The sequence below is a fragment of the Lygodium microphyllum genome, chromosome 18, assembly GCF_053477565.2.
Source record: "Lygodium microphyllum isolate KBCC chromosome 18, Lygodium_microphyllum_v1.1.10, whole genome shotgun sequence".
NCBI classification, from domain to species: Eukaryota; Viridiplantae; Streptophyta; class Polypodiopsida; order Schizaeales; family Lygodiaceae; genus Lygodium; species Lygodium microphyllum.
This window is the reverse complement of record NC_141152.1, coordinates 89,095,249-89,116,514: the sequence shown is the minus strand read 5'-3', so window position 1 is coordinate 89,116,514 and position 21,266 is coordinate 89,095,249.

The following is a 21,266-nucleotide window of genomic DNA, read 5'->3' as shown; positions in this document are numbered from 1 at the left end:
CGAGTCTGACCCTTGTTGCCTAAGAAAAGCCCCAATGCTTGAGAGTGTTGAGTCAAGTCGGTGAGATTGTTGGCCTCAGAGACCTACTCGAACTACTCTATAAAGTTGTACAGATTTTCTTGGGGCTGGTACTTATCGAGCTGCTTAGCGACAACAAGTATCTTAGGCTAGCTCTTGAAGCCTTGGTTCACCCCTAACCCTACTAGTAGTGACATGGCTAATGTTGAAACGCTCTACTCTACTGCAGTGTTGTCTAGCAATCGCTTCATGAGAAGCTCACTTAGCATCAAGTCTCCTTCTAGTGCTCTCTCATGGTCAGTTCGATTCCTGCCTACTAGATTTAGCACTCGTTGTATCTCTCGCATCTCTGCGTTCTACCTCAGGCTCCTAATCTGTTGGTCTTGGTTGTATTCCACTATGCCTTGCAATGCTTTGTGGGCTAGTTTCCTTTCCTCCTCTAGGTTGGCTATGATGGCTTCTATCGCTCTACCACAGTGCTCATACCAAGTGTGAGAGTTGTAGCTACTCACCAGCTTCTACTGGATCGCTTTTGGAAAAACTCCTAGGTCGAATTTCTCATTCTCCCTGCAGTCTGAGCTTTCCTCCCTGACATGGTTGTGTTCTCTTGCTCCACCAAGCTGTCGATAAGGTTAAGGAGGTCGGGTAGATCCACGTCTCTATTGCTATTTGCTTAGTCCTACACTAGCCTCCAATTGCCCATCTATGTCTTGGGATCTCCTCTTGTTGGTGGGTTCCTTCACGTTCTTTTATCTGAGTGAATTCCTTAATTATTGCATACAATCCTCAAGTTACCTCCACTCAACGAGTGTGTTCTTTTTCATGCTTGTGCTCAATTAGGATTTTAGATGTTCTTAGGTGTACTTCAAGTGCTGGAAGTCAAGGTGAGTGCAAAGAGCAAGTGTCTAAGTGGCTTGCACACTCTCATCTTGTGTTAGGCCTGATAGGCTTGTTCGATCAATTTTTGGCTATCTTGGTAGGTCTTAGGGTTTCTTGATGTGCCATCATCTTACTCGGTTTAGGTTCGTTTGGGGTCTATATCTCCACTAGCTATCCTTAAGGCACTGACTCTCTCGACAATCTACTCAAGCTGCTAAGCAGCTGCGCCTTGCAAATTTTCCTATTCCTTGCGCTAGAATCGAGTTATGGGCATTGGGATGGCTTACAAAGGTTGGCGCCGTTGAGATCTAGCTGGGTGTGGTGCAAACTTCTACAAAATTTGCAAAAGTCTAACTTGGCCCAACTCGTCCAAATTGTAGGGGCTAAGTGGTAGACTCAGATGGGCCGAAGGCCGAATAGGGACACTAGCCGAACTTGCAGCTCGGACAACTGAATAGATGTGGCCGAGGGCCGAATCGGCTGAGGGTGGAGTGGTTCGAGGGTCGAGTCACATTAGTGGGCCAAGTCAAGTTAGCCGAGGGCCAAGTGGTCCGAGTGGTTGAATCGGACGAGCGGAGCGATACATGTCTGAGTCGAGTGGTTCAAGTTATTCGAGGGCCAAATGATCTGAGTGGTATGAGTTATTTGAGGGCCAAATGGTCCGATTCTCGGACTCGGCCCAAAACCAAGCCACTCAGATGGACCAAGTCGCATGCAATGACGACCGCGTTGAGGATGATCTTGTTGAATCCAACAATCCACACAATCACCAAGCACGTCGACTTTCAAATCACAACAAATACGTCTCAAGAAGGTTTTGATATACCTAAATCGTGTGAAGAAATCTCCGATGGCAAGATCAAACCAAATCAATGATATAAACTCTCTCTCTCTCTCTCTCTGTTAGGTAGAAAAATGAGCTCTTCTATGGTCTCTTGGCTCTTAAACCCCTTCCCGAGCAAGGTCTTGCTATCCCCAATCACTCCCTTGCTGGCATTAATCATTCCAACCACTCTTTTTTCCCATTTACCCCAATTTGTGCTTATTTTACCTTTTTTTACAACAGTAAACCCTGTGCTTCTCCAATCTGATTTCTTAATCCTAACCCACACTAAATGCAACAAGAATCAAAAGAAAATAATTGAAATGATCTCCCCTTCTTTCCCAATCATTAAACAGCCAGAATAACCAAAATACGTACTTGTATCGAAGATAAAAAGCCCCAACTTTCTACCTATCTCAAGCTCCGGTTTGGGGATGAATCCCTTACTTCGATGCTCGATATGAGGCACACAAGTGCTCAAGCTTGAATTTGTTGGTCTTGGCAATGGAACCAAAATGTGGGAGCTCTTGCTCAACCGTCTAGACCCACAGACTGCTTATTGTTTCAAGAGTTTCAAGCGAGGTCTAATGGCTACCTCTCACATAGCTAGCCCACCTTCAAACCTATGAATGTAGTGAGCTTACCTCAATGTGGAAATGAGTTGCCTCCTCCTTTGCACACACTAGTAGCTCCATGATCCTAGATGCTAGCTCAAGCATCCTCAAGCTCCATCCACCATAGTTGTGCACGCACGAGAAAAGAGAAGAGAAGCGAAGAAGAGAAGAGGAGATGGTGAAGAGCTTCAGCCTCTTGATCCCTCACTCCCACACACTCACTCCCTCACCCTCTCACACTCTCTCTCTTAAGAGCACACACACAAGTAAAGATAAGAGAAGAAGAGAGGTCTCTTGTTAGCCACACACCCAAGAATGAGCTTCCATTCACTTTTTGAACTTTATATACAAGCCCTAAAATTCCATGGGCGCCCATCCCTTTTTACATGACCGACCTTTGTGGCAAGGTCCTTTTTTCCTATTTCCCTATTCGTGCCTCATGCCTTAAGCCTGCCCCCATCTATTCCTTTACAAATGGCACAGGAGGGAGCCTGGCACTCTTTTACAAGAGTTTTTAGAGTTTTTTGAGTCACCTTCTATTTAAAATTGCGCTTTTGCCTCAGCTTAGCTTTTAGGGGCCGCCTATGCACCTTTGCTCTTTTTCTGTTCTTTTTTCACTTTTTGCTTCATTTTTCTACCATCTTGAATTGAGGCTAACATTTTGCCACCAATACTTCGAATTCTCTTTGATCTTGGAAAATGTGCCCCAAACCTCTCTATGTCCAGCACCCATAAGCTTTCATGAAACTCCTACATCACCTATTGTTGAGAAGCCCTATCTCCTAATACACGTACTAGAGCTTCTCTCTTTTTCTTTGCATGCTTCATAAATATCCATCTTTCAAGAAAAACCCATAAGCTTTTCTTTAAATCCTTTTGAATTCAGCTTCAGACCACTCAGCCTTCTTTGTCATGAGGCTAAGATATTGGCCTATTTTTAGCCAATCATTCTCATACAAATCTTCCAAAAATTGTGTTCTCATATAAGCATAACATTGATGATGCTTTCTCTCTACTGCCGATCTCTTCTCCATGGTTGTAAATTCTTTTCTTACTAATGAAATCCCTATTACAACAGTTATACCTATAGTGATAACAGTTGCATACTCATTCCTTGCTATCATAAAGTCATATTCAGTACCTATCACATCCTCCTCTTCATCTTCCATAAGCTCCTCTTTATCTTCAAACCTTGATCATGAAAGTATGTTAGCCATAGGGTTTTCTCTAGTTGAAATATGCTAAAAATCAAGGTTAAGTGACTTTATATATGCAATCCATTGTAACATGGCAATATTAGGATTTGAGAAATTTACTATCATGCCCAATAGAGGTAGACAATTAGTCTCTACTACTACATGAGCTCCCATAAAATACTCCCTATCACACTCAAGGGCTATCAATATACCTCAAAGCTCTCTTTTTGACTTGACAATACCACTGTTTCCATTCATTGAGGACATTTTCTCCAAACCGAATGGCATACCTATTCCCATCAACAACATCCTGACCCACTGCCCAACCGATTCCAATTGGGCTTGTATCCACGATGAGAATAATAGGTTGCCCCATCCCATAAAAGATGCCTGAAATGCCTTCATTTTAAACTAATAGTCCCAATGCTCTCAATTCCTTAGTAGCATGTTTCATAGATATACATTAAACCTTTCCCATAGCTTCCATAGGCTTAAACCAACATGAATTGTTTGCTGAAAATTGAGAATAACCAATAGTAAATACATACTTCATTCCATCAAGAGGCAAGTACATCTTATGAACAACACTACTGTAGCCCCGCATTACAATAGTGCTTAATGAAAATCCAAGTCTTTGATTTCCTTGCATTTGGAGGAAAAGGAGACTCTCAAAGCGTATCCCAATTTCTAGGATGATTTGACAGCAGCCCTCCCACGGTAGAAAATGAACATGAAACCAAGGTAGAAGCATGCAAAATCTATGCACATGGCTGAGCCATTAATCTCAAAACTAAAAAGAAACCATAAATCTTCCACTTAATAATTCGTTATCTTCATCATCTTCATCCATATCTTCAACCATTATACAAGAACAAAAGGGAAAAGAAGAATTTTTGCACAAAAGACAAAGGAGAGAGGAGAGAGAACAAATTTTTGCACCACCAAAAAGGAGAATATGCAATTGGACAAGAGAGGGAAGGGAAAGAGGCACATAACCACTTGTGCACTCCCCCCCACCTCTTCCCAAAAAAGCACACCCCTTTGTATTTTTATTATTTCTTTGAAACTTTGATACATTTGATATTATAAGGCCTTTGGCCTTTAATTTTGAGTATTCCTACCCTTCACAAATGCATGCACATAACGCTTTTGTGTATATCATTTATTTATTATGGTGTATATGGATGTGGATGTGGCCCCCTCATATCTCTATCTCTTTTTGGTGATTTTGTAACAATATAGTATTATTCTCTTGACAAAAAATAAAAATATGATGCATGCTTGGATTCTTTTGTGCCTTGTTTTTATGCTTCTTTTGAGTGACATCATGATTAAAACAAATAGTAAGAAATTGAACTGCTTCCTCCCATCCTTGATTCTAACTCTTGCATAAGCAAAACCATCATCAAGCACCTTTGTTTCCATATGCACTCCTATAATATAAGGCTATTCCAAAATCATCACATATGACGAATTATCTTGCACAAAGAAGTGTTTCTCTTCTTTTACATCACAGATTGTCACTTTTACATTAGGACATGCAGCATAGAGCTCCCCTAAAGAATTAATTGTTTCCCTCATATGCCAACCATGATTAGTGTCCATAGGCCATGCAGCATTTTCATACAATCCATGCTCAATGACATTAATCTCACACCCATGGTCAAGTAAAGCAACACAAGGAGTTTCATGTTCCCCTATTTCCACTACCATTTTAATGGTAGCCCTGGCCCAATGATTTCTTGTGTAATGACTTCAAGGAATAAATCCTAGAGTCTCTTCCCCATATTGTTGCATTTGCCTTACTCCACCATGCATGTTTCTACAAGACAATGCATTTTCAGCCACTCTCTTCTCTTTTTCACATGTTGTCCACTGATTAGTAGCATCTTGCATAGATAATCCAGTACTTACTTCATGCTCATATTTAGCCTGAATACCCAACAAACCAGTTTCCTCTTCAAATTGCAGCAATGCACTAGTGGTATCACCAAGAAACTGACGCTTCCTTTTAATTATGTCAATGATCTCATCATGAAATTCTTGCTTAGCGATGCCAAGAACCTCTCCCAAGGTGAACTCCACCCGACTGTTTAAGATCCATTCTTCAAGAACCTTCTTAAGATCTGTGGTTGTCTCAATGTTAGACTGCAACTTATATCTTGGCTGCTTGCCCTTCTTTTTTCCCTCTTATTTGCTATCATATTTTTTCTCCTAGCTGACCTCTTCCATAGCATGCTCGGGAGGTGGCTGATTTGTAGCTTTAGGCTAATCCATAATTCTTCTTGTCACTCTTTCAGATGTCCCAGCATTATCTTCATCTCCCTTTTGTTTCTCTTCCACAAGTACATCCGTGTTTTGCACCTTTGCTAAATATGCATACATTGAATATGCATTTATTGGTGATTCCCAACCAGTTATGTCACGAATGTCTTGCCCTACATGAGACATTTCACTATCAGTAAATTTTCTCTTCTCAACTGCATGCAAAGCATGTGTCCATATTGCAGCCTTTGGATCAACCATCACTTGGCCATGCATTCTATCCAAGTGTAGACCAAAAGTAGAAGCATGTATAGCCACATAAGAATTTCAGACAGCCAAGTCTTCCAACAACTTTTGCATACCTTCCTTTCTAAAATTCAAAGCAAGAGGCAATCTCGTTTCTTGTGCATGGATCTTACGAGCTTTCCAAAAGATAAGCTATTGTGCCAAGGCCTCCTGATAGGCAGCACAATTCTTTCTCTCATGCTGCAAACTATCACACCACATACATCTTTTTCTTAGGTTAGGGGCTTCTTCCTGTCCCCTTTTCTCTTGTCCTTTTTCATCCAATTTTGCGACCTTCAATTGAAGATCATGCATGCCTTTGACCAATTCATCTAATACATCTTCCCTAATAGTGGGAATATTAGGCACAACCATAGGTTTAGCCACAAAAGTGGGTGGCTTATTGGATACATCAACTATTTTGCTCGTAACAATGGGTAAGTTAGAGACATGTAATCTTTCTCTTCTTCTATGCTTTTTCACAAGTGCAGTAACAGCTTCCTTGACATGCCTCCACTCTGTTTTTTAAGACCTTTCCCTGTGGTCTAATCCTCTGGCAAATCATCAAGCTTCTCTTGAATCTCAGGATCTGCTGCTTGTAAAAACAATTCAATTTTCTAACTTGCAAGAGCTTGCTATTCTGCAAGATCTAACTGCTCAAATCAATTTTCAAGTTCTCTTAACAATTGTGTAGCCACAAGACCCTTATTGGGTTATAAAACCCACTCCTGAAAAGTCTTGCATGTAATCAAACTGGTGTCTTCAATGTAAAATTCTTCCCTGAGTGTCTTCTTGAAAGCTACCAGTCAGCATCCTACATGTACAATTTAGTAATTCGCGCTTTTATTTCATGTACAATGATTCAAACAAAATACTGGCTCCATGAAAGTTGAGCCACCCCAAATAATTCCATATTTTGAGCAAGGTATGTACATATGCAGATACATTCCTGCCATTGAATAACTTCATCTCACTCTCAACTGCTTGCAGAGTATTCATCACAACAGTTTCTGTTTGAGCAGAAGCTTGTATCACCTGTTGTTGTTGTTGTACATGCATAAGCATGTTCATATTCTGCACTATGTAGTACTACAAAACATCACTGAAATTTGTGCTCAAAGGTTTTCCCATCTTGTCTTTCCTTCTGACGACCTTTCACGACTGGTGCTCATTGCTATCAGAGGGGTTTTAGTCAAAAGGTTGTATCCATCAGGGATTAGAGATTGAAGGAAGTAGAGGATAGGAGATGGAAGAGAAGAAAAAGAATAGACAAGAGGTAAACACAATAAAGACAAAGCACAATGAATCAAATCAATATGTATTGATAGAACCTGAAATTCCTTGTCAAGCACTACTTAGAAGCAATCTCCAAGCAATCTCCAAGCAATCAATCTCATGGAGCTCTCTCATAGACCAAAAATGTTTATCAAACAATAGCTTCCTCTCTGCTACTCAGAACCCAAATGTGATGGCTCCGTTGGCTCCAAAAGGGGGGTAAAACTCCAAGACACCTACTCCAGAATTTCCCAGTTCAATCCTTCTTCTTCTTCTAGTTCAAAGTGTTGTTTGCTGCTTTGATGGGACCTGAAATGGGCCGACACTAGCTATAGCACTAGTCTGACCTTTAACATGCACAAGACAACCCCACGGCCTCATGGTCAAGAGCGTTTACAGGACACATTGCCTTGCCATCGTACGTACATTTTGCATTTGTATCATGTTTATAGTCCAACCCTTAACCTTCTCAGACTCCTCAGAGGGAGACCCTACACATTTTGGTGTAATTCACCACGTAGAACAACATAGGAGGCACCCCTCGGCTGATTGCCGTGGCCCCACTGCGACCCTCCTACACCTTGGGGATTGGCCCCTTGATGTATCGCTAACACATATAACATATATGAAACAGACTCCGCACTTAGTACCAATATTATATCGTTCCAAGAATGTACTAGTCCTCAGTTACTTGTCCCCTTGGACCCATCGTCTAGACCTACAGCATGGGTGCCTTACTCTCTCCATCGTGGGTCATTTATACTTCAACTAATTGATGTGCATGCCAGGAATAGATACCATGTGTATGATTCATGCAATGGCGGATGCCTTATTGTACACAAACAATTATGGTTTGAAATCAGCGTATGTGTCGTGCAAAAACATCCCTTTTCATGAATTTTCGCTAATACGCAATGCTTCGTTATAGGAACCTAGCACCAAGGCAAACCTCGTGCTGCTAGATCCATTATTTCCAAATAAACCACATCCTAAATGTTATGCATAAAGAGAACAATCATACTTTGTATTATTTCAGTGCTTAAACTATTGTATAACATCATCCTCCCCCTCACCGTTTAAATTTTGCTATGATGCATAGGTGTAGGGGTTCTTTTATGTCATTTTTTGAAAGTAAAAGCAATAGATATGCACTTTAACACGAAGGACAAGAGCCAAACTGTCTTAACCTCATGCTTCAGCCCCGTCAAACATTCACATACATAGATCTTATTTTTCTATTTTTTTCAAACACAAAAAATCTTTTTTTTTCATTTTTCTCTATTTATTTTTAATAGAAAATAGATATTTTCTACTTTTTTCTGATGACTGATCATTGGAACTAGAACTCAGCATTTTCCCTTATTTTACCCACTCATTTTTTCCCGTTTGAAATCAAAGAAACTATTAATTTTCATCAAAATTAATGTTTTTTTCGGGTTTTGAAAATTTATAATTGCTGTAAATCAATACGAGTTCTACATAATAGTGATTACAGTCCTCAAACTTAATGCAAGGAACATTCAAATAAAAGTTTAGCCCATGTGCACACCATTTAGACCATGAATGATAAAAAACAAGCAAAATTCTTTCATAAAATAGAGCATACTGCCTTTCTGCATGTTTCAGGTTTTTTGAATATTTAATTGGGAATGTGTATTGACCAACCAGCCATGGATTTCAGCATGGATCTTCAGCCTTCAGCCTCCTCAGCCTCTTGGAACAATCTGATGCCTCCCGGACGAGCATCCATCTCCCGATTCTGTTCTTGATTCTTGCCACATGAAGTGCCTCTATGTAGGAGAGAGAGGGAGGAGAGAGAAAGATTGAAACTACATCTCCACAACCGGGCAGCCATTCCACATGCGGAGAAAAGTGATGAGGAGCAAAGATAGAGTGCATCTGAGGCATCCAATCAGTTGGGGTGGTTGTTTGCAGGCCCCATAGTCCCCTCCATCAAATGGATTCATGGCGCCTTCATCTCTACACATCGAAAAAAATGGACTCCCCCCCCTCACCCCCTCCCAAAAATTCATTTTTATTTGGGATCCCAAAGGGAGCCCCCGAAAGTCATGACTTTTGGGTCCCCTAAATCCTATTTGCACTTGGCCTTTGGCCCTTGGCCTTCCGGGCACTCCCTCTTCCTCGTCCGGTGTTCGATTCATGGTTTGAAAAATCTTGGGCGTCCGTCTTAAAGTCCTCCATTACCGGGCATCTCCCAGGGTCTCATCTAACACACAAAAAATTATGAAAATCCACCAACTGTCATCTAATGGGTCTTTTAAGTACTTTCGAGCATTGCCGCTTAAAATCGTACCGATTGCAACTGCCGCCGTTGACGAAGTCTATTTTTCCCCTGAAATTTGGAATTTTTGGCTATTTTTAAGCACTTCTCGACATAAAAAATCATCTGTCATTGGCGACCATGGGATAGGGTGACTCAGCCCGTCGAATCCCACGAGAAGTTGTGCATATAAACACAACCACAAAGAGCATCAAGCTGATACAAAAAAGATACACATCAAAGCACAACACATCGCTCACCCTACCCCCTTGACAAACCCAATGCATGATTCCACGAGGAGTAGGTCTAGTGTAATCTAACAGAAAACCCAAACTAGTCACTAACCAATTGCTGCAACACAGCCAAGCGAAAAAGAACTATCAAAGAGGTCATCCTAAGCGGTGGTCTGAACTACCTAGCTAACTAAGGACAACTCAACTAGGAGCCCCTACTAGGTGAGAACTCCTATAGCATGATCAATAAATAGTTTTTTTTAGCACATTGCTCTTTTAGCCTCTTATTTTCCATACTCGGGCATGTAAAAAGGAGGGAGCTGAGCATAGTGACCTAAGGAGAAGAGGGCATCGGCCTCAGGTCTTGTCTCAGTTCCCAAGAACCTACCAAGCCCTCGCAAGGCGACACTTAATCCTTTTCTAGCACTCACTTTTATTTTCGCTCCAACCTTCTTGTATTCTTTGATTCTAGCTAGATGCCACCCCTAGGAAGACAGGGCATCGGCCTCGGATCTTATCTCGTCCCCAGGAACCTACTAGGTCTTCACAAGGTGATAAACAACAACTCAAGGATTTGTCTTTCTTTCCTTTTCTATTTTTATAGGGGTTAGAACCCCTTTTTACACACCTCTGTACATTCATATATTGTCTTTCAGATATTTAGGGTTTTTCCTCTTTCCATCATTATTTTAGTAGGCTTCTCTAATTGCCTCACAACTAATAGGTGTCAAGATTATGGGAGAGAAGGAAGGAGTCTCACTTGTAGCTTTCTTGCTTGCACAATGGGGGAATACACACAAGGGTGGAGGCTGAAAATAGTTTTCCTCTTCTTAGTTGTGTAAGCCAAAAGAACTCTAATACAAAGAAATAGAAGAACCCTATATATGGGTCTCAAACCAAACTCAACTAACTAAGGTGGCATACTAACCAAGCCACGAACTAGAGTAGATAAGGATAGCTGTCATCTAGCTATTATTCATGGGCGGTGTACCAACCGCGTCTACAACTGACAAGTCGGTGACATAAATGCACAATGGTCACCTTGGCATATCACAAGTGGAGCTTGATATCTCAACACTCCCCCTCGAGCTCAATCCCAATTCCTGCACACCAAGCAGGTCTCTGAACTTACGCAGCTTCTCTGCGCCTAATGCCTTCGTGAATATGTCAGCTACCTGATCCTCTGTGCTGACATCAACTAGATCAATAAGGCCTAGTAAAACCCTCTCCTGCACATAGTAATAATGCACCTCAATGTGCTTTGTTCTAGCATGATAGACTGGGTTATTTGCCAAGTGTATACTGCTCATGTTGTCACAATAAATGACAACTGGTCCATCTGTAGACTGATGCATATCATAAAGTAGCTTATGCAACCAAGCTACCTCACATGCAGCCATTGCTGCACCCCTGTACTCAGCCTCTGTGCTCGACAAGGCAACTGTAGGCTGTTTCTTGCTGCTCCAAGTGACTGCAGCACTCCCAAAAGAGAATACATACCCACTGGTAGATCGTCTATCAGAAATACTACCAGCCCAATCAGCATCAGTGTATCCATGTAACTGTATCTGAACCCCAATCTCATAAAATAGTCCATACTGCAATGTGGACTTTACATACCTGAGTATGTGTCTAGCCGCATCCAAATGCAGTTTCCTTGGAGCCTGCATAAATTGACTTACCAATCCAACAGCATAGCTCAAATCTGGCCTGGTAATAGTCATATAAATCAAGCTTCCTACTATGCGTCTGTACATAGTAGGGTCTTCCAGAAACTCACCTGCATCTGCGCTCAGCTTCACATTCTGCTCCAAAGGAACTGAAATAGGCTTACAGCCTGTCATCCCATATTTGGACAGCAGGTCCAATCCATACTGCCTCTGCAAGAGCTGTATCCCACTTGGTGATCTAATCACCTCAATGCCCAAGAAATAACGCAGCTCTCCCAAATCCTTCATCTCAAACTTTTGCTTCAATAGCATTTTCACATGAAGGATATCTTCATCACTGTCACCTGACATAATCAAATCATCAACATAAATGACAAGTAGCATAATACCTTTCTCTGTTTTTCTCACATAAAGTGAGAAATCTGCCTTGGAAATCTGAAAGCCAATAGTGACAAGATACTGTCCTATCTTATCAGACCATGCTCTAGGTGCTTGCTTCAAGCCATACAAGGCTTTCTTCAACCTGCATACAAACTCAGGATGAACAGCATGCACATAACCTGGTGGCTGCTCCATATAGACCTCTTCTTGCAAATCACCATGCAAGAAGGCATTCTTTACATCCATCTGATGTAAAGACCATCCCTTTGATGCAGCCATAGCAATGACTGCTCTTACGGTTGTCATCCTTGCAACCGGATTGAATGTTTCTTCATAATCAATACCATATGTTTGTGCATACCCCCTGACTACTAATCTTGCTTTGTATCTGTTCACAGAACCATCTGCATTGTGCTTCACCTTATAAACCCACTTACAGCCAATTGCATTCTTACCTTTAGGCAAAGGTACTAACTCCCATGTAGCATTTGCTTCCAAGGCATCCATTTCTTCATCCATGGCTTTCTCCCATTTTTCTTTTCCCATGGCTTGTTCAAAAGAAGCGGGTTCTGGTTCCTGTATCACTTTGACCATATATGCATAGTGAATGGCTGTAAATCCATCATATTTCAGCCTATCCACAGGATACCTAGTTCTCGTAGACCTGCGCAAAGTAGGTTCACTCCCAGGTGCTCTCAAAACATCCCTGGTCTTCCTTACTCCAGGTGTAACAATAGAGGGGATACCCAACTCATCATCAATGCTCTGTTCTGAGCCACTGGATTCACCATCCACATAAGAGTGACTTGCATTCACATCAGACATGGAGTTTGATTCCGAGTCAGAAGAGAGTTCAAAAAGTGACCTAGAAATATCGAGGCATCCCAAGACTAGACGTACCAAGGGGGTGTCAAGATTGTGGGAGAGAAGGAAGGAGTCTCGCTTGAAGCTTTCTTGCTTGCACAATGGGGGAAGACACACAAGGGTGGAGGCTGAAAACAGTTTTCCTCTTCTTAGTTGTGTAAGCCAAAGGAACTCTAGTACAAAGAAATAGAAGAACCCTATATATGGGTCTCAAACCAAACTCAACTAACTAAGGTGGCATACTAACTGAGCCACGAACTAGAGTAGATAAGGATAGCTATCATGTAGCTATTATTCATGGGCGGTGTACCAACCGCATCTGCAACTGACACGTCGGTGACATAAATGCACAACGGTCACCCTGGCGTATCACGAGTGGAGCTCGATATCTCAACACTCCCCCTCGAGCTCAATCCCAATTCCTGCACACCAAGCAGGTCTCTGAACTTGCGCAGCTTCTCTGCGCCCAATGCCTTCGTGAATATGTCAGCTACCTGATCCTCTGTGCTGACATAAACTAGATCAATAAGACCTAGTAAAACCCTCTCTCGCACATAGTGATAATGCACCTCAATGTGCTTTGTTCTAGCATGATAGACTGGGTTATTTGCCAAGTGTATACTACTCATGTTGTCACAATAAATGACAACCGGCCCATCTGTAGACTGATGCATATCATAAAGTAGCTTATGCAACCAAGCTACCTCACATGCAGCCATTGCTGTGCCCCTGTACTCGGCCTCTGTGCTCGACAAGGCAACTGTAGGCTGTTTCTTGCTGCTCCAAGTGACTGCAGCACTCCCAAAAGAGAACACATATCCACTGGTAGATCGTCTATCAGAAATACTACCAGCCCAATCAGCATCAGTGTATCCATGCAACTGTATCTGAACCCCAGTCTCATAAAATAGTCCATACTGCAATGTGGACTTCACATACCTGAGTATGCGTCTAGCCGCATCCAAATGCGGTTTCCTTGGAGCCTGCATAAACTGACTTACCAATCCAATAGCATAGCTCAAATCTGGCCTGGTAATAGTCATATAAATCAAGCTTCCTACTATGCGTCTGTACATAGTAGGGTCTTCTAGAAGCTCACCTGCATCTGTGCTCAGCTTCACATTCTGCTCCAAAGGAACTGAAATAGGCTTACAGCCTGTCATCCCATATTTGGACAGCATGTCCAATCCATATTGCCTCTGCAAGAGCTGTATCCCACTTGGTGATCTAATCACCTCAATGCCCAAGAAATAACGCAGCTCTCCCAAATCCTTCATCTCAAACTTCTGCTTCAATAGCATTTTCACATGAAGGATATCTTCATCACTGTCACCTGTCATAATCAAATCATCAACATAAATGACAAGTAGCATAATACCTTTCTCTGTTTTTCTCACATAAAGTGAGAAATCTGCCTTGGAAATTTGAAAGCCAATAGTGACAAGATACTGTCCTATCTTGTCAGACCATGCTCTAGGTGCTTGCTTCAAGCCATACAAGGCTTTCTTCAACCTGCAAACAAGCTCAGGATGAACAGCATGCACATAACCTGGTGGCTGCTCCATATAGACCTCTTCTTGCAAATCACCATGCAAGAAGGCATTCTTTACATCCATCTGATGTAAAGACCATCCCTTTGATGCAGCCATAGCAATGACCGCTCTTACGGTTGCCATCCTTGCAACCGGACTGAATGTTTCTTCATAGTCAATACCATATGTTTGTGCATACCCCTTGACTACTAATCTTGCCTTGTATCTGTTCACAGAACCATCTGCATTGTGCTTCACCTTATAAACCCACTTACAGCCAATTGCATTTTTACCTTTAGGCAAAGGTACCAATTCCCATGTAGCATTTGCTTCCAAGGCATCCATTTCTTCATCCATGACTTTCTCCCATTTTTCTTTTCCCATGGCTTCCTCAAAAGAAGTGGGTTCTGGTTCCTGTATCACTTTAACCATATATGCATAGTGAATGGCTGTAAATCCATCATATTTCAGCCTATCCACAGGATACCTAACTCTGGTAGACCTGCGCAAAGTGGGTTCACTCCCAGGTGCTCTCAAAACATCCCTGGTCTTCCTTACTCCAGGTGTAACAATAGAAGGAATACCCAACTCATCATCAATGCTCTGTTCTGAGCCACTGGATTCACCATCCACATAAGAGTGACCTGCATTCACATCAAACATGGGCTGATCAACCTTCTCTTTTCCTTTTCGTGATACCTGCATACCACTATCTGCATTACTTTGAGAAGATTCTCCTGATCTCAATCTGCCTGTCCATGGCGAAGAATGTGAACCACTGCTAGAGGACGCTCCAGGTCCACTAATATTTTGTGACTGCTGCTGTGAATTCTGTGCAGCATTACCATTTTGTGCATCTACATCATCAATCACATTTACTGGTTTATACCAGCTACTCATCTCATCAAAAACAACATCTCTGCTCACTGTAAACTTACGAGTAGAAGGGTTATAGCATCTATACCCTTTTTGCTGCAGAGAGTAACCAATAAAGATGCACTTCTCAGCTTTTGGATCCAACTTGGATCTCAACTCATCTGGCACATGTACATAGGCAATGCAACCAAAAATTTTCAAATGAGAAATATCTGGTTTCCTACCAGTATACCTCTCCTCTGGAGTCATTCCATGTATTGCTGCAGTGGGAGTCCTGTTCATTATGTAGACTGCTGTAGCAACTGCTTCAGCCCAATAAAAATCTGGCAAGTCTTTTTCATTGAGCATGGCACGAGATACCTCTCCAATATGCCTGTTTTTCCTTTCTGCAATTCCATTTTGTTGTGGGGTATAACTGCATGAATATTGCTGCTTTATGCCATGCTCTTGCAAGAACTTTGCAAACTCATTTGAGAGGTACTCTTCCCCTCCATCTGACCTTAGGCATTTTATTTTCAGACCTGTTTCTATTTCAGCCATAGCTTTAAGGGTTTTGAAATGCCCAAAAACTTCACTTTTCTTTTTCATAAAATACACCCAAACTTTTCTGCTATAGTCATCAATAAAAGTGACAAAATAATGACAGCCTCCAAGAGATGCAGCTTTAGTAGTCCACACATCAGAGTGGATTAATTCCAATGGCTTCTCACTCTCTTGAACATGTCTAGGAAATGGTTTCCTTGCCTGTTTTCCAAACTGACAGGCTTCACATACCTTATGCATTTCTGCAACCTTGAATTTCGGCAAACCTGCAACAATATTTTGGGCCTGCATTGATTTAAGTCGCTGTACATTAACATGACCAATGCGTTTATGCCAGATATCAATATCTGCAACTACACCGGTCCCATGTGCAAACATTGCTGCACTCAATTCAGACATGTCTGCATCCAACGTAAACATTCTGCCCTTCTTCTTTCCTTTTGCTATCAAGCGACCTTTATTTTTCATATCCTCAACAAAGCATCCATGAGGATTAAATCTGACCTGCAAGCCCTGTTCAACCATTTGACCAACAGAAACCAGATTCTTGGTGATATTCGGGACATGAAATACATCGGACAGGTATTTCTTTTTCCCATCCTGCATAGACAAGGGAATGTTTCCAATCTGCACAATAGGATGTGCAGTATCATCACCAGTCTCCACAAATCTTGGTTTTTCCATTTTCCTTGCATCCTCCATCCATTCTGCATGACCTGTCATGTGGTTTGATGCACCTGAGTCAACATACCATACATCATTGCTTTCTTCTGCACTTGTCACAGAATTGTTCATGTGCTGCACCATGAACAAATGCTCATTTCTGTCATCACCCTGTCTACTAGAAGATGCATAATTCCCTTGTTGCAGTTTTCCATTCATGATGTCATTCTGCTTTTTATAGCAGTCTTTAGCCATATGACCCATTTTACCACAGTAGTAGCATTCAACATTACTGTTTGCATTTTGACCTCTTTGCCATCCACCACGACCTCTTTGGCTCCCCCTGCCTCTAGAGTTACCACGTCCTCCTCCATAGGACTGGTTTTCTTGAGTTTGCTGCATATTCTGATTTCTACCACGGCCTCCAAATCGGCCTCCTCTACCTCTGCCTCTACCTCTTCCAGCATTTGAGTAGAAGACAGCTTCTTTTGAAGTTCCTCCTGAAGAAGATGCACCACCATTTCTCTGCTCCTCAGAAATTAGAAGAGCAATCAACTCCTCAAAATCAGGAAATCTTTCACGAACTGAAATGGATGTCCGAAACTGTGCATAATCCTTTCCTAGACCATTCAAGGTCACAGAAACTAAATCATCATCTTCCACTGGCGACCCAATGGAAGCAAGTGCATCTGCAATCTTCTTCACCTTCATGTGGTAGTCGTTGATGCTCATATTTTCTCTTTGCACATTGTGCAACTCTTGCTTGAGCTGCATTTTCCTGGCTTGCGTATTTGTGCTATACATTTTTGACAAAGTATCCCATGCCTCCTTTGGTGTACTTGCATCCTGAATATGCACAATCATAGAGTCTGAAATGCTGATAGACAGCCAATACATAACTTTCCTGGCTCTCTCATGCCATGTTTTAAATGCCTGCATTTGTTGTTGATTGGGAACATCAGGAAGAACTGGTTCTTCTTCATTTCCTGCAACAAATTCCCAATATCCTTTTCCCATAAGGAAATTCGTCATTCTAAACTTCCATGCTTGGAAGTTGTTCTTGTCAAGCTTTTCAGTGACAATCTGTGAAAGAGAATCAGACGCCATTACAGAATACTGCAAGAAATTCTGTCACTGCAAAAAACACAGCTTCACCCTCACAAGGGAAAATCTGCAAAACTGGCGAAAGTGGTATTTGACCACACAGTCACTTCCTAGTGACGATTTTGCATAAACAGGAACCAAGGATGATTCTGAAACTCCCAATGTCTCTGCGCACAAGCATACGATGCAATTTCTACAGTAACTTTTCACCGACCTGTAGAACAGTGGTCGCACAGCATAAAACTGAGCCTTTTCCTGAGTGCGTGCAGAAAACTTCCGTCTGCAAAACAGGCCCCGAAATGGCCTCAAATCAAAAAAACAAGGTCGTCTTGCTTCACCGCGAAGGGCGTCTCAACCTGAGACAATGCACTCCTGCAATTTCCGACTGTGCTACCTGCAGAGATCTGCTCCCAAAACAGAAAATGAAAGCAACACTGCTCCTCTTACCAGACCACCGCGAGCTTGGCTTGCTTTCTTGAGCTCCTTACCACGAACAAGGCTCTGATACCATGTCAAGATTGTGGGAGAGAAGGAAGGAGTCTCGCTTGAAGCTTTCTTGCTTGGACAATGGGGGAAGACACACAAGGGTGGAGGCTGAAAACAGTTTTCCTCTTCTTAGTTGTGTAAGCCAAAGGAACTCTAGTACAAAGAAATAGAAGAACCCTATATATGGGTCTCAAACCAAACTCAACTAACTAAGGTGGCATACTAACTGAGCCACGAACTAGAGTAGATAAGGATAGCTATCATGTAGCTATTATTCATGGGCGGTGTACCAACCGCATCTGCAACTGACACGTCAGTGACATAAATGCACAACGGTCACCCTGGCGTATCACGAGTGGAGCTCGATATCTCAACAGGGGGACCTACCTGTCCACTTGAGACGTAGATGCTTGAAAGAAGAAAGGGCAGAACAAAAGAGCGGACAAACAACGAAAACCACATGACCTCCCCAAGAGATTTACAAAGTTTAAAAAGGGTGATAGGGTAGTGATCCTATTGGGTGCCAAACGTCAAGGGCAAACAAGTGAACCCATCGAGGGACCCGACAAGGTCAAGGAGGTGAACCTAGCCCAGGAAGGGAAGACACTCGGACTTGCCTTTATTACCGATGACCTGACGGAGGAGGAGGAGACACGTCTCATTTTCCTCTTACGAGAGTATATAGATGTATTGTCCTGGTTTTTAGAAGAACTCAAGGGGGTAGATCCAAGTGTAGTGACTCATAACATACCCATGACGTCAGATGCAATGCCGGCCAAGCAGCAACCGTACCCCATGAATCCAAAACACGCTCATGCGGTCAAGGAAGAAATCGACAAGCTGATGAGAGTGGCGTTCATTTATGAAATTGAGCACACAGACTGGGTATTACCCATAGTCATTGTAATGAAGAATGGAAAGATTATGATGTGTGTCAATTACAAGAAGGTGAATGCTACAACTAAGAGAGACAACTACCCATTTCCGTACACCAAGCACATGCTCGAGAGAGTGGTGGGAAGAGGCCTGCAGTTTTTTGGAGGGCTTTTCTGGATACAATCAAGTGCAGGTGCATCCTAACGATAGGCACAAGACTACATTCGCCACTGAGTGGGGTGTCTTTGCCTACATAGTCACGCCCTTTGGGTTGACGAACGCTCCAACCACCTTTCAATGCCTTATGTGCACTATATTTAAAGAAATGCTCACGAAAGAGTTAGAGGTCTTTGTAGACGACGACTTGTGTGTTCACTCAACTTAGAGAGAACATTTAGATAGACTTCGAGCGGAAACTCCAAGCGGTCTTTGAACTGCGTCGCCTATATTGCCTCTCTCTGAATCCCTTAAAGTGCCAGTTCTGGGTAAAGCATGGATGTATCCTAGGGCATGTGGTGTCAAAAAATGGCATTGCCACAGAATTTTCGAAAGTCAGGGTCATTGTTGATCTTCCACCCCCAACCAACTATAAGGGAGTGCAATGCTTCTTAGGCCATACAGGGTATTATTGGCGGTTTGTGTTGAATCATGCATTGATTGCTAGACCTTTGTACAGCTATTGATTATATTCGAATGGACTAAAGAATACCAACACACATATGAGGAACTAAAAAAAGCTTTGACCACAACACCGATTCTACGAGCCCTAGATTGGACCATTACCTTCCACATGCATATTGATGCTTTGAAATTCATTGTAGGGGCAGTGTTGTGCTAGGCTAGCAAACACAATCTCAACTATCTAGTGAGCTTTGCTAGCAGAAAACTCACTAAGACCGAGATGAAATACTCGAAAACAAAAAGAGAAGGTCTTGCCATGGTATTTACCATGAAGAAATTTCAACATTATTTGTTAGCCACTCCTTTCACCTTCTTTGTGGATCATCAAGCCTTGCTATATTTAGTAAACAAACCTTTTGCTACAGACCGCATAGCTCGATGGCTCCTGCTTTTGGAATTTGATGTCTTCGTGGTTGTACGAAAAGGGAAATAGCACTACATGGCCGACCACATGTCACACATCTCCATGGGAGAAGCCGCTGGATGAGGAATCGTGGATGATTTGTCAAACACGCACTTGTTTAACCTGTTTAGCGAGAGAGATTTATTTCACGCTGACTTGACGCCATATTGGGCAGACGACATAGTCCAAGTGCTTGAGCATGGATTACCTGAACGGCCAATAGAGGAAGCCCGACTTAGACTGCTCATCCTCAAGATCCAATCCTATCAGTTGATAGCAAGGCAATTGTATAGGCTAGGGCAAGATGGATTATTACGCAGATGCGTATGTGAGTACGAGATGCACGGGGTGCTCTCTGAAGCACATATGGACTCACTGGAGGATGCTTTAGCAGAGAAACAATAGCTCACAAGGTGCTGTAGTCTCAACTGTGGTGGCCCACGCTCTTTCGCAATGCGGCACAATCAGTTAAGCACTGTGATGAGTGCCAACGCACAAAGATCCCAATTCTCAAGGATCAAATGGAGCTTACCTCGATAATTGCACGACAACCCTTTGAGAAGTGCAGAATTGACTTTGTAGGACCTATTAGTCCTGCAACACAATACTCTCAAGCCAAGTATATCATTGTAGCCACTAACTATTTGACAAAATGGTCAGAGGAGGGATAGAGGCAAGGGCTATAAGAAAGAATGATGAGAGAACGACTGCCAAGTTCTTATGGGAGTAGGTAATCTCACGATTCGGCTGCCCCATCAAACTCGTTAGTAACCAAGGCACACACTTCATTAATGAAGTGATCACGCATCTTCTATCCACCTTTCTAATTATCCATCAGAAATCCTCACCATACTACCCTCAGGAAAACGGCCAAGCAGAATCCACCAATAAAATTCTAGTAAACGTTTTAACCAAGGTATTCTCTACTTTGCACAGTGATTGGGATAACAAGCTGATGACAGCCTTGTGGACTTACCGCATAGCCTACAAAATGGTTGTAGGCCAGACACCTTTTAGGTTGACCTATGGAATTGAAGCAATTCTACCTGTAGAGTTCTTCGTTCCTAGCCTAAGGATCGCACTTCACAAAAGATGGGAAGGGAAGGAAGCATGGACAAAACATCTAATTGAACTTGAATGCCTCTCGGAAGCTCACCTCCTAGCTACCCATGCACTCATATGAGACATAAACAGAAGTTTAAAGGTCTACGCCCTTCAAGGTTCGTGTCATTAGCCAAACCAATAATGTCGAACTCGAGACTTTGGAAGGCGAGGGCATAGGCTTTTTCAATGCAATCGCATCAAGAAGTATTATCCG